The sequence below is a fragment of the Fistularia commersonii genome, chromosome 4 (genome assembly GCF_037954325.1).
Source record: "Fistularia commersonii isolate RoL2024-O1a breed Wild chromosome 4, RoL_Fcom_v1.0, whole genome shotgun sequence".
NCBI lineage: Eukaryota > Metazoa > Chordata > Actinopteri > Syngnathiformes > Fistulariidae > Fistularia > Fistularia commersonii.
This window is the reverse complement of record NC_141287.1, coordinates 4,519,174-4,530,009: the sequence shown is the minus strand read 5'-3', so window position 1 is coordinate 4,530,009 and position 10,836 is coordinate 4,519,174.

Sequence of the window (10,836 nt, the reverse complement as noted above, 5' to 3'; positions counted from 1 at the left end):
TATCCACACTTTTCTTGCAGTCTGGTTCGGGGGAGGTGGGGGACTAAGGCCTCTCCCAGCTATCATCAGGCAAGAGGCAGGTTCACTCAGGACTGGTTGCCAGTCGATCACAGGGACACATATAGAGGCACATCCGCAATATATTTTTAGACTGGGTAGAGCACCTGCAGACAAGGGGGAGGACATGGAGATGCCACACATAAAAGCCCCCCCTGTAGGAATCCAACCAGGGACCTTGCAGATTTATGTAACCATCAACCTACTTTCAAATTCAGACATGTCTGAATTTGGCAATAATTTCAAGTGTGTGTGTGTGTGTGTGTGTGTGTGTGTGTGTGTGTGTGTGTGCTCGAGAATATATGTACAGAGAGAGAGAGAGAGAGAGAGAGAGAGAGAGAGAGAAAGAGATCATATCATTTGCATTCACATAAATGAAGATACAGTTTTATTACTTTCCACAGAAATTTGAAAGATATAAAAGTCTCAGGAGGGACACATAATATAACAATGCAATAAGTGCACATTGCAAAAAATGTTAATTTCAAGATGTGTGAACACTGAAAACCAGGGATGAGAAGAATAGATAAAGGTGACACTGGGAAATATTTTCACTAACCTAATTCTGATTTTTTAGTATTACTTCATTGTAATGACTATAAATTATCTTTACAATTTTCCTCAGGGTGATCTGTCTTACAAGTATGGTAACAATACTTTGTCCTGTCAGTTCCAGAGGAAAAGTGAACTGAAAGCTTGGATCTATCATTCTGTTGACACACAAGTTAACTAATGGATTGGCTGATGATACTTGTTGCCGTCATTCATGGATTAACACAGAAATGATTTCAGAGACAATGAATGATGAAGTCAACCAACAGTAATGTTTTTGAACTTAATACCAATAAAATGCGATTAAAAACCCTGACCTCATTTTTGAAGACAGGGAAATTCCATGTGTCTTTTGTTCCACATTTCTAATAATTGATTTTCTAAATTCTGATGGGAGCTTACAATTTCACACATAAATAATCCACACATTTAGACAATATTACGAAGTGTTTAGACAATATTACTGTTATAAAGCATTATTAACAACAATTGTTTGAAGTCGCAAGATTTGAAGCTCACACAAGATTAAGATTTTATTTTATATAGCATTTTTGTTTTTAACCAAATATGAACTGCATGGATCACTTGCCTTCTTATTTTCATTGTGTGTGTGTGTGTGCTGAATATGAAGGCCAGACAGCTGAGGTCACTCTTCACACCCTTCTGAGAAAAGCTTTTCCACAGCATACAATCATTTCTGACACAATGACATTTTCAGTCGTGGGTTTTCTTAGTTTCATGGCATTTGCTTTCTTTCCCAATGAAATTTTGATTCCTTTCTCTTTCTTCTTCTTTTCTTTTTTCTCATTGAACTTGCATTGTTGGTGGAAGTGAAAATGATGAATATGCGGCAGCACCCTGATGTGTCAAGAGCTGAGTGGGCATTTTTGCTTACAGTTCAAAAGCCGTTGATGTACAATCAGATGCAATTTTAGAAATGTTAAATACTCGAAGTGCGAGTCCTCTATATGACTATAGCCATTTTTGAATTAATGCATTAAAATGCAGATCGGGATTGTTATTTTCTATGCAACAAAAAAGCAGAAATAAAAACTAATAATGACTTTTTGCCGGGAATGTGTCTGTGTGGGTCAAGGCCTAACAGCTGAGCTCATGCATCACAGCCCTCTGAGAAAGGCTTATTCACAAGACAAGTCCTTCTTTACTTCACTTTCAGATCATCAATCTATTTTAAGATGCATTAAAGTAAATGTTGCTTTTAAACTGGCAAGTCTAGCAAGAATCTAAAATCATCCCCGGTCGAGAGACCAAATGGGTTATTGTTGTGTTAATCCAGTGCTTCTCAATTATTTTCGGTTACACCCCCCTAGCAAGAAGAAAACAATTCGCGCGCCCCATTCTCTGCCGCGACTATAAATATAAATTTGTCTATAAAATTATTAAAAGTACATCTCTGCATACAATTATATCATTATTAACATTAAAGAAAAAAAAGAAAGAAATATAGTTCAACTTTCAACAAAGAATAACTTTATTAACATTGCTTTTAGTCCGTAATAGACACAGTAAGCAAACCGGTCTTTCCTCGTCTCCCACTGCAGTCACAGAGATGCCAAGCGCTACTTACGCTTCGTCATATTTCCTCGTCTTAGCTTTCGGGTGACTGTCTTTTGTCTCATTATCTTCGTCTCTCTCCGCCTATCTTTTCCTCCCTGTTAGAAAAAATCATGTTGTCTCTTGAGGGTTTGTTTACTGCACTTCACATCGCCTGCTCGGTTTAAAAAAAAAAACGACACCATAGAGCTTAGACGCCCTGCGTAGACTCTGACAATGAGAGCGCCACTGTCTACTACTGTAGTGGATGTGCAATTACATTTAATTCTAGAACGGCAAAAAAGGCTTTTTCCCCAGGGTCACAGGACTGTGTCAATCTTTCATGATTATTATGTAATCATGTTATGTTCATCTAAATGTGGTCAAACTCAATGCAATGACATCTTGACAATGATTATTATTACAAAAAATTAAAGAAAAACGATATTTAGCAATATCTTCACAGCACAATTTGGGGCTACGTTTAGGCATATTCTCACACAGGAAATATTTCAAATTAGAGCTTGTTGAGAACATGCAATGACAATGAGTGAGTTTTCTTTTTTTAGGATATATAATTTGAGTAAGGCCCTATCTCTTAATTGCTATTATTAACAATTGTTACTTCCATCTTTTGTGTGGTCAAAGGCTTTTGGAGTATGAATGAGTTTTTTTTTTATGTTTTGGTGGAAAATGAGGTTTCAATCCCAGACAGGAGGAGGTCAAAGGGGAGAGAGACTGGTACACACAATCTTTGACACAATCCTGGATATAGGTGACACTGGGGTGTATTGCAATTGACCTCATGCTGAGTTTTGAGTATTATTTATTGTAATGACTATAAAGTATCTTTATAATTTTCCTCAGGGGGATCTGTCTTACAAGTATGGTGACAATAACTTGTCCTGTCAGTTCCAGAGGAAAAGTGAACTGAAAGCTTGGATCTATCATCCTGTTGACACATGGCTTAAACTAATGATACCTGCTGCTGTGGTTCATGGATAAACACAGAAGTGATTTCAGAGAAAATGAATGATTGAGTCTACCAACAGGAATGTTTTTGAACTTAATACCAATAAAATGTAATTAAAAACTGTGACCTAATTTTTTAAGACAAGGAAACTCCAGCTGTCTTTTGTTCCACATTTCTATTAATTTGTTTTCTAAATTCTGATGAGAGCTTACAATTTAACACATAAATGTGCCACACATTTAGACAATATCATGTAGTATTTAGACAATATGACTGCTACAACATATTATTAACCACAATTGTTTGACATCTCAAGATTTGAAGATTTTCTTTTATATAACATTTTGGTTTTTTAACTAAATATTGTTTATATGATGTAGCTCTGAGTAAAGCTAGCAGAATCACCTTGACGTTATAACTGGTTTGCTACAATGTTCAGGGGTGAACAATTTAAGATGTTAAATTGTATAGACATTAATAAAAGCCACAGCTAAAAATGGAAGGCCTGAAACTGCTGCCAAAATCAAACTCATGTTGCATTTTATTTTTTTGCACTTAATACGGTTTATCGCCCAAAAGCGTCACAGAAATAACATTTTAAGTGTAGCATTCCCCCTGGAGGTTGGTCGGGGAAGGCACGGCGGAGGACTGCGATCACCAAGACCTCTTTCAGTCGACCAGCCGCTCAAACGCACACCAATTTACACACTGCTGAAGAGAAGACCAATGCAAGGTGCTCTAACCCTAGCGTGACATGCAAGAAAATAGGAAAGTCTGTACTGTATACTGTGTGTTCAAGAAATCAGGTGGAAAGGCAATATGGCTCGAAGCATTGGAGGAGGGCACGAACTGCATTGCCAGTGAGTAGATGGGAATAGAAATGGGGTAAGTGTTGCACACGTGAATGATGATGATTCAGTGTGTAAGTTTTGCGGGTTTTATTGTCGGCAAGATTTATTGTCGATAAGATTAGCCACATTACTGGCGTCCAACCTCTTTGCCGCCGACACAGCACTGAACTAATGCTGTGACCGCGTCTCGGCAAACTAATCACAGTTGGTTTCACGCCATCCGGTGGTGGAATGTGGTACTACATACTTACGAACAGTGAGTGAGAGGAAAGGAGCAAGTTGCTAACTCAGGAAATAAAATAAATTAAATATAAAAAAAAGGGAGGGGGATGTCTGGTCCTTGCGCTCTCACATAAGGAAGTTTGACCAGTAAATCAGGATGTCCCAAAGATAAGTGAGGTTGAAGTCAGAGCAGCTTTGAAGAGAATTAAGAATGTGATGAGTCTTAGTTTAGATGACACACTGGTGGAGGTTTGGAAGTCTCCTCCAGAGAATGGGGGGGAGTATGTAGCCAGAATGTTTGACACCATCCCAGATAATACCGAGGAATGGAGGAAAAACAGGCAAGTGCCAATTTTCAAGAACCTTGGTGATGTTCATGGGTACAAAAACTGACAAACCACGCAATGAAGCTCTGCAAGAGAAGAGGAAGCTCGGTAGAAAAAAAAATGGCTACAATTTCTGAGCAGCAGTATGATTTCATGCCTAGGAGGAGCACTACACATAAGATAAACCTTATTGATCTCCATAGGGGAAATTGTTTTGTCACAGCAACGTAATAGTTATAGTGTCAATAAATAGAAATAGAAAGACAATTAGAAAATAGCAAAAGACATCCACAAATAAATAGACAGCAGAGAGAACAACAACATCGAGGATAAGTATGGACAACAGAATGAAAAAAAAAATACATTAAGGGTGAAAATAGACAACCAAAACTGAACAACAACATAAACACAGTGACAATAGCAGTGACAAGAATAAAATAAATGAACAAAAATAGGCAGGATACGAGTGGGCTGAGACCAACAAGGATGAAAATATGCTAGGTTTGCTTTGAGAATGTTGATAGAGGGGTACATTGTATGTTTCTACTAAATCAATGTGACCTTCTCTGGAGTGGAGGATGTCTGGAGTCTCTTTCTTGTTTGCTTTTGTGATTGAAAGGCTCACAGATGTGGTTAGACAGCGAGCTCCATGGAGCATAATTTTAGCAGATGCATTAAGATAAGATAAATTTTATTAATCCCCATAGGGGAAACTCCTTTGTCACAGCAGCATAACAGTTATGTCAAAAAAAGGAAATAATATGAATATAAATAGAAAAGGCAAAAGACAGAAGATAGCAAGACAATAAAAAAAACAAATAGACAGCAAACAACAATATACAGGATGACAATGGGCGACATCAAGGAACAGTGAGGGTGAAAAATACACAACCATAACTTAAAAAAAACAATATAAATAGAGTGACAAAAATAAATAGTAATGAATAAAATAATCAAAAATAGGTAGGGTGTGTGCGGGGCGGGACAAACAAGGATAAGAGAGACAGCAGAGTTAAGTGACTCGGCGAGGTAGTGAATGGGGAAGGGTAGTGAGGTTGTGGAATTGTGGAAGCAGCACAGACGCACTCAGGCTGGTCAGGGTTGTGAATCGTCCAGACTTCTGTTGTACAGTCTGATGGCACAAAGCAGTGTCTGAAGCGTCTGGTTCTGCACCGGGGTGGGATGAACCGTTGGCTGAAGGAGCTGCATATCAGTCACAGCTTGTTGTGCAGGGGGTGGGAAGGATTGTCCAGCTCCCAGTTTGTCCTTTACCCTCCCAACTGCCACCCATTGAAGATGGTCCAGGTTGAGTCCCACCACTGAGCAGGCTTTCCTTGCGATCTTATTTAGCCTATTGACTTCACCAGTCCTGGCACTGCCCCACCAGCACACTATACCGAAAGAGTGCGCTGGCTACCATCGACTGGTAAGGTCTTGAGGAGCCCGCTAAACGACCTCAGTCTCCTTGGGAAGAACATCCTGCTCTGACCCTTCCTGTATAGTGCATCAGTGTTCTGTGAGCAGTCTAATTTATTGTTACTGTGGGCCCCAAGGTACTTGTAGGAGTACAAAAAAATTCCACCTCTTGGGGCTGGTGATCAGTACCTGTCTCGTCCAATTCTTACGAAAGTCCACAACGACCTCCTTGATCTTGGAGTGTCACGAATTGCTGGGGCGGACTCGAGCAGGGAACCACACTTCCGAGCAGAGATAGGTGGTTGAAAGCATTTTTATTGGGTTGACAGGGCAGGGCGGGTTGCAGACAGGACTGCAGAGGCTGGTCTCACCGGGACGGGTTGCAGGCGGGACTGCAGAGGCTGGGTCTCACCAGGACGGGTTGCAGGCTGGGCTGGTTGCAGACTGGGGTGCAGACGGGACAGGAACAGAGGTCACACCGGCCGATAGGGTCCGGTTGTGACGAGGGAGGGAACAGAGGTCACACCTGGGGTCCGGTCGTGGCAAGGAATGGGGTCCGGTCATGGCAAGGCTTCACAGTGGTTTGTGAAGACCACAGTGGCAGGAATGGGGTCCGGTCGTGGCAGGGTTTCACAGTGGTTTGTGAGGACCACAGTGGCAGGAATGGGGTCCGGTCGTGGCAGGGTTTCACAGTGGTTTGTGAGGACCACAGTGGCAGGCATGGGGTCCGGTCGTGGCAGGGCTTCACAGTGGTTTGTGAAGACCACAGTGGCAGGAATGGGGTCCAGTCATGGCAGGGGTTCACAGTGGTTTGTGAGGACCACAGTGGCAGGAATGGGGTCCGGTCGTGGTAGGGCTTCACAGTGGCAGGAATGGGGTCCGGTCGTGGCAGGGCTTCACAGTGGTTTGTGAGGACCACAATCCCCCGGCGCCAGGGGGAGCGTGCCGCTGCCCTTTATAGGGATCTTAATTAGCGGCATCTGCTGCAGCTGGCGCCAATTACAATGGGGATCAGGTGTGAACCCTGACATGGAGATGTTGAGTAGAAGGTGGTTCTGGTTGCTCCACTCAACGCAACTCACGATCAGACTTCTGTACTTCACCTCATTGTCATTGTTGATGCATCCAATGAAGGAAGAGTCATTGGAGAACCGGAGTTGTACCAGAGGCACAGAGGTGAAGAGGGTGAAGAGGAATGGAGACAGGACAGTACCTTTGGGCACTCCTGTGCTGCATGCCACAGCCTCAGAAACACCCTAATATGCTGCGGCTATCCTGTGAGGTAGTCCAGGATCCAGGCAGTGATGTCAGGGTGAAGTTGCGTACTCAGCAGCTTGTCCTAGAGGAGGGTGGGGCTGGATTGTGTTGAAAGCACTGGAGACTTCAAAGAAGGTGACTCTCACAGTGCTTCATGGATCCTCAAGGTGGGATAGGGGACTATGAGTGAGGAAGATGATTGCATCCTCCACCCCTTTGTGATGCCTGTACGCAAACTGCAGAGGGTCCAGGAAAGCAGATAACCGGTCTTTCAGATGCTGGAGTACAAGCCTCTCAAACAACTTCATGACGAGACGTTAGTGCCACCGGCCTGTAGTCCTTGAGAGTACTTGGATGTCCCTTCTTGTGTATGGAGACAATGCAGGAGGTCTTCTAGAGGTAAGGCACCTTCAGCAACCTCTGGGAAAGGTTGAAAAGGGGCTGTAAGACCCAAGCAAGCTGCCCAGCACACACCTTGAGGACCCTGAGGCTGATGTTGTCCAGCCCACCGGCTTTGCACCCTCTGCACCTGGCTGGTTGGAGAGGGTGGGTCCGAGGTTGGAGAGAGGGTGGGGGTCTTTGTGTCAGTGTTCAGGGGGATGGAGGTGGTGATGTGGGGGGATACTGATGGAAGGGACTGCCGGTGGGAGGGTGAGTAGTGGTTGTGTGTATGTTCATGTTCCCATGGATGTAGTAGGGGTCAGGGGGGCTGTCTGTGGAAGCTTCCGGTGGACCGTGGGAGGGAGGGTGGGTGGTGACCATGTCTATGTTCAGGCAGGATGGGATCTCTTCCTATCCTGTCTGCACTTACAACATGTCCCTTCATCAGTGCACGACAGTTACCTCTTGTCTTTTCCCAAGTCCCCAATCTCTCTCAAATCGCAAGTTCCCAGGGGGTGCGGATTGATCTACTGCAATGGTTTTGCCGGACATCCTCCATTGTTATTTCTTTTATGAATATCTAAGCTATTATTGGATCATTTCAGCTATTACATATGTCAGTGCTACTGTTATTAGTAGTAAGAGATCATTTATGCCTGTCCCTCCCAACCCTCCTTTCCCCTCTGTCTCTATCACACTCTCGCTCTCTACCTGTATAGCTCTGCCCTTCTCTTTTTCTACATTTCTGCCCTTCTCTCTCTTTTTTCCCCAACTGGTCAAGGCAGCAGGCCACAAGCAGGCCAGAAGGATCTGTCATAGGTTTTGGCTCAGTAAGAGGCAGTTTTCCCTTGCCACTGTGACCAAGTGCTTGCTCATGGGGGAATTTTCAGTTTTTGTAAATAATTTTAAGACTGGGGTTCAGACCTGCTCTACATGGAAAATGTGATGAGGTAACTGTCGCCACACCCACTCACCAGTCACAGCCAAAGTCCCAGTCTTGAGCCAATTAGGACTCCTTGTTTAATTGCCCACACTTGTCCTCTTTCCCTCATTCATTTAACCTGTTTGCCTCCCTTTAAAAGAACCTCTTAGAGCAGGCATGTATTGTCTGGTCTTGATGAGAGGACTGATTTGGTTCCTGTGTCAACTTCCGGGATTCATTGGATTCCCTGTTTTGGATGTACTATCATTTGTGTTTAAAGTCTCAAGCTACAGTTGAACATGTATTGCCCAAGGCAATGCTTTTGGTGAATCTTCAATAAGTGTTAAAAATGTAGATTTTCTGAGTGTCTGCAGCTCTGTAACACTGTAAATAAAATCTGACTTGACCAAAGGATGCAATGAGAGGAGTTGAGGAAGGTGCAGGACTTCAAATATTTATATCTAAAGTTTAGAGTAATAAGTAGTGTGCAAAGGTGATGAAGAAGCAAGTGACATGCAGCTCTGACCAAAAGACAGGAGGCAGAGATGAAGAGGGAACAGAGAAGATGTTTAGATTTTCTTTAGAAGTGGCAAGGATGGACAGGATATTAGATTACACACAAGTCCATCAGAGGGACAGCCAAGGGTAGACATTTTGGAGTTAAATCAGAGTAGTTGAAAAGGAGTGAGTATATTGGATGTTGGAGGAGCTGCCAAGTAGGAGGAATAGGGTGAGACCAGAGTTTGGGGGTGGGGGATGAAGGAAGACATGGAGTCAGTGAGTGGAGGGAGATTGAGAAATCAATGTAAATGACTTCTGAATTCTTGACAGGAGTAGATGTTAGAATTCCTTTAACAATTGTCATTTTATCTCTGGACTGCAGTGGTGACTTCACCTGGCAGCAGACATTAGCACATGCGTGCCACAGATTACCAGAGAGCAGGCAATCACTCACAACCCCCTACATCAGTCTGACACATATTCATTCAACATCGGCAAAATCATAAGAACATGAAAATCTCGTAACAAATTCGTTATTATTTTCGATATGTGTCCTTCCTCACCTACTCTGTCCATGTGTGGCTGAGTGCAGAAACTGTTACACACACAGCACACCATGGGAGTGTGTGAACAGTAAACCCTACCATTGCCCTGGAAGTGTTGGAACATTTGCCCAAGGTGCCATTTCACTGTGTTGTAATCGTTGACTATTATTCTTGGGGAAATACCTAGTAATGTGCAGATGTCCTGAATGCAACAAAGGTATCAGGTTTGTCATTTCCTACTTACAACACTTTTTCATGACCATTTATTTAGTGTGAAATACATTTTGTTGAAGTTATTCTTCATTCTATTGGGCACAGTCAACATGAACTGGGTAACATTAACAACCCAAAGTAAGTTAGAAAGAAGAGATAGAAGAGAAATATAAATGTAATGCCCTAGTGATGTCCCCTATATTTCACATTTTTCTGTATCCATTTCACTTCACATTGCATTTTTCACACGTTTCATAATGAGCTGACTCACTCTGTATTACTGATTTAGTTCTGTCCTGCATTTGTGGGAAATGATGCTTCTGCGCTTCTGAGCCGGACTTTCCATGTGTGGGTTTGAAAGGGAGACACCAACATTCTGAATGTTTACTCATTTCCTGACAGACCTAGAACCAATTTGTGACTATTATACCTGGCAGCTGTTTGTTGTGTTTGCTCTCCAACATTGATCTGTGATTCTGAGAAAGCAAGCCATGTTGCAAACTGATGTTTCACCTTTTTTACAAGGGTGGGGCATGTATTCAAATTTTGTACTTGGCCAGCTGTAACTCTCAATGTATAAGCAGTAGCGGAGCATTCAAAAACCTTGCTCTTGGGAATGGTTCGGTAATGTATTGGAATTTATTTCAGGCCAGTTTGATGAAACTAAATGAGGAAATAAGAGCATTTTAAAATCTATTTCTCAAATGCACACAATGCATGTCAAATCATTGGAATTGGCATATTTGGCCGGTGGAACAAGAGAAAAAGAGGAGGATGACAGTTTGTTTTCCCTAGAGGAAACACAGTTGTTTAGTCTTTTACGCAGATCCTTGCGGAGGTAATTTAGGTTCAGATAAGGTAAGTAAGATATGATAATGTTTTCTTAGTGCCACAGTAAGGAGAGTGCATATAGTGACAGGAAGTCCAGTGAATCAAGCTTGTCCTGTATTCAGGATTTTGTTGTAGACTGAAAGGCCAGCAGTGCTTTTGACTACTGCAATGAATTCAGTCAAAAACAAAATATGCCTCAATAATTTATTCAAGTTGAGCATGAGCCCAACATGCT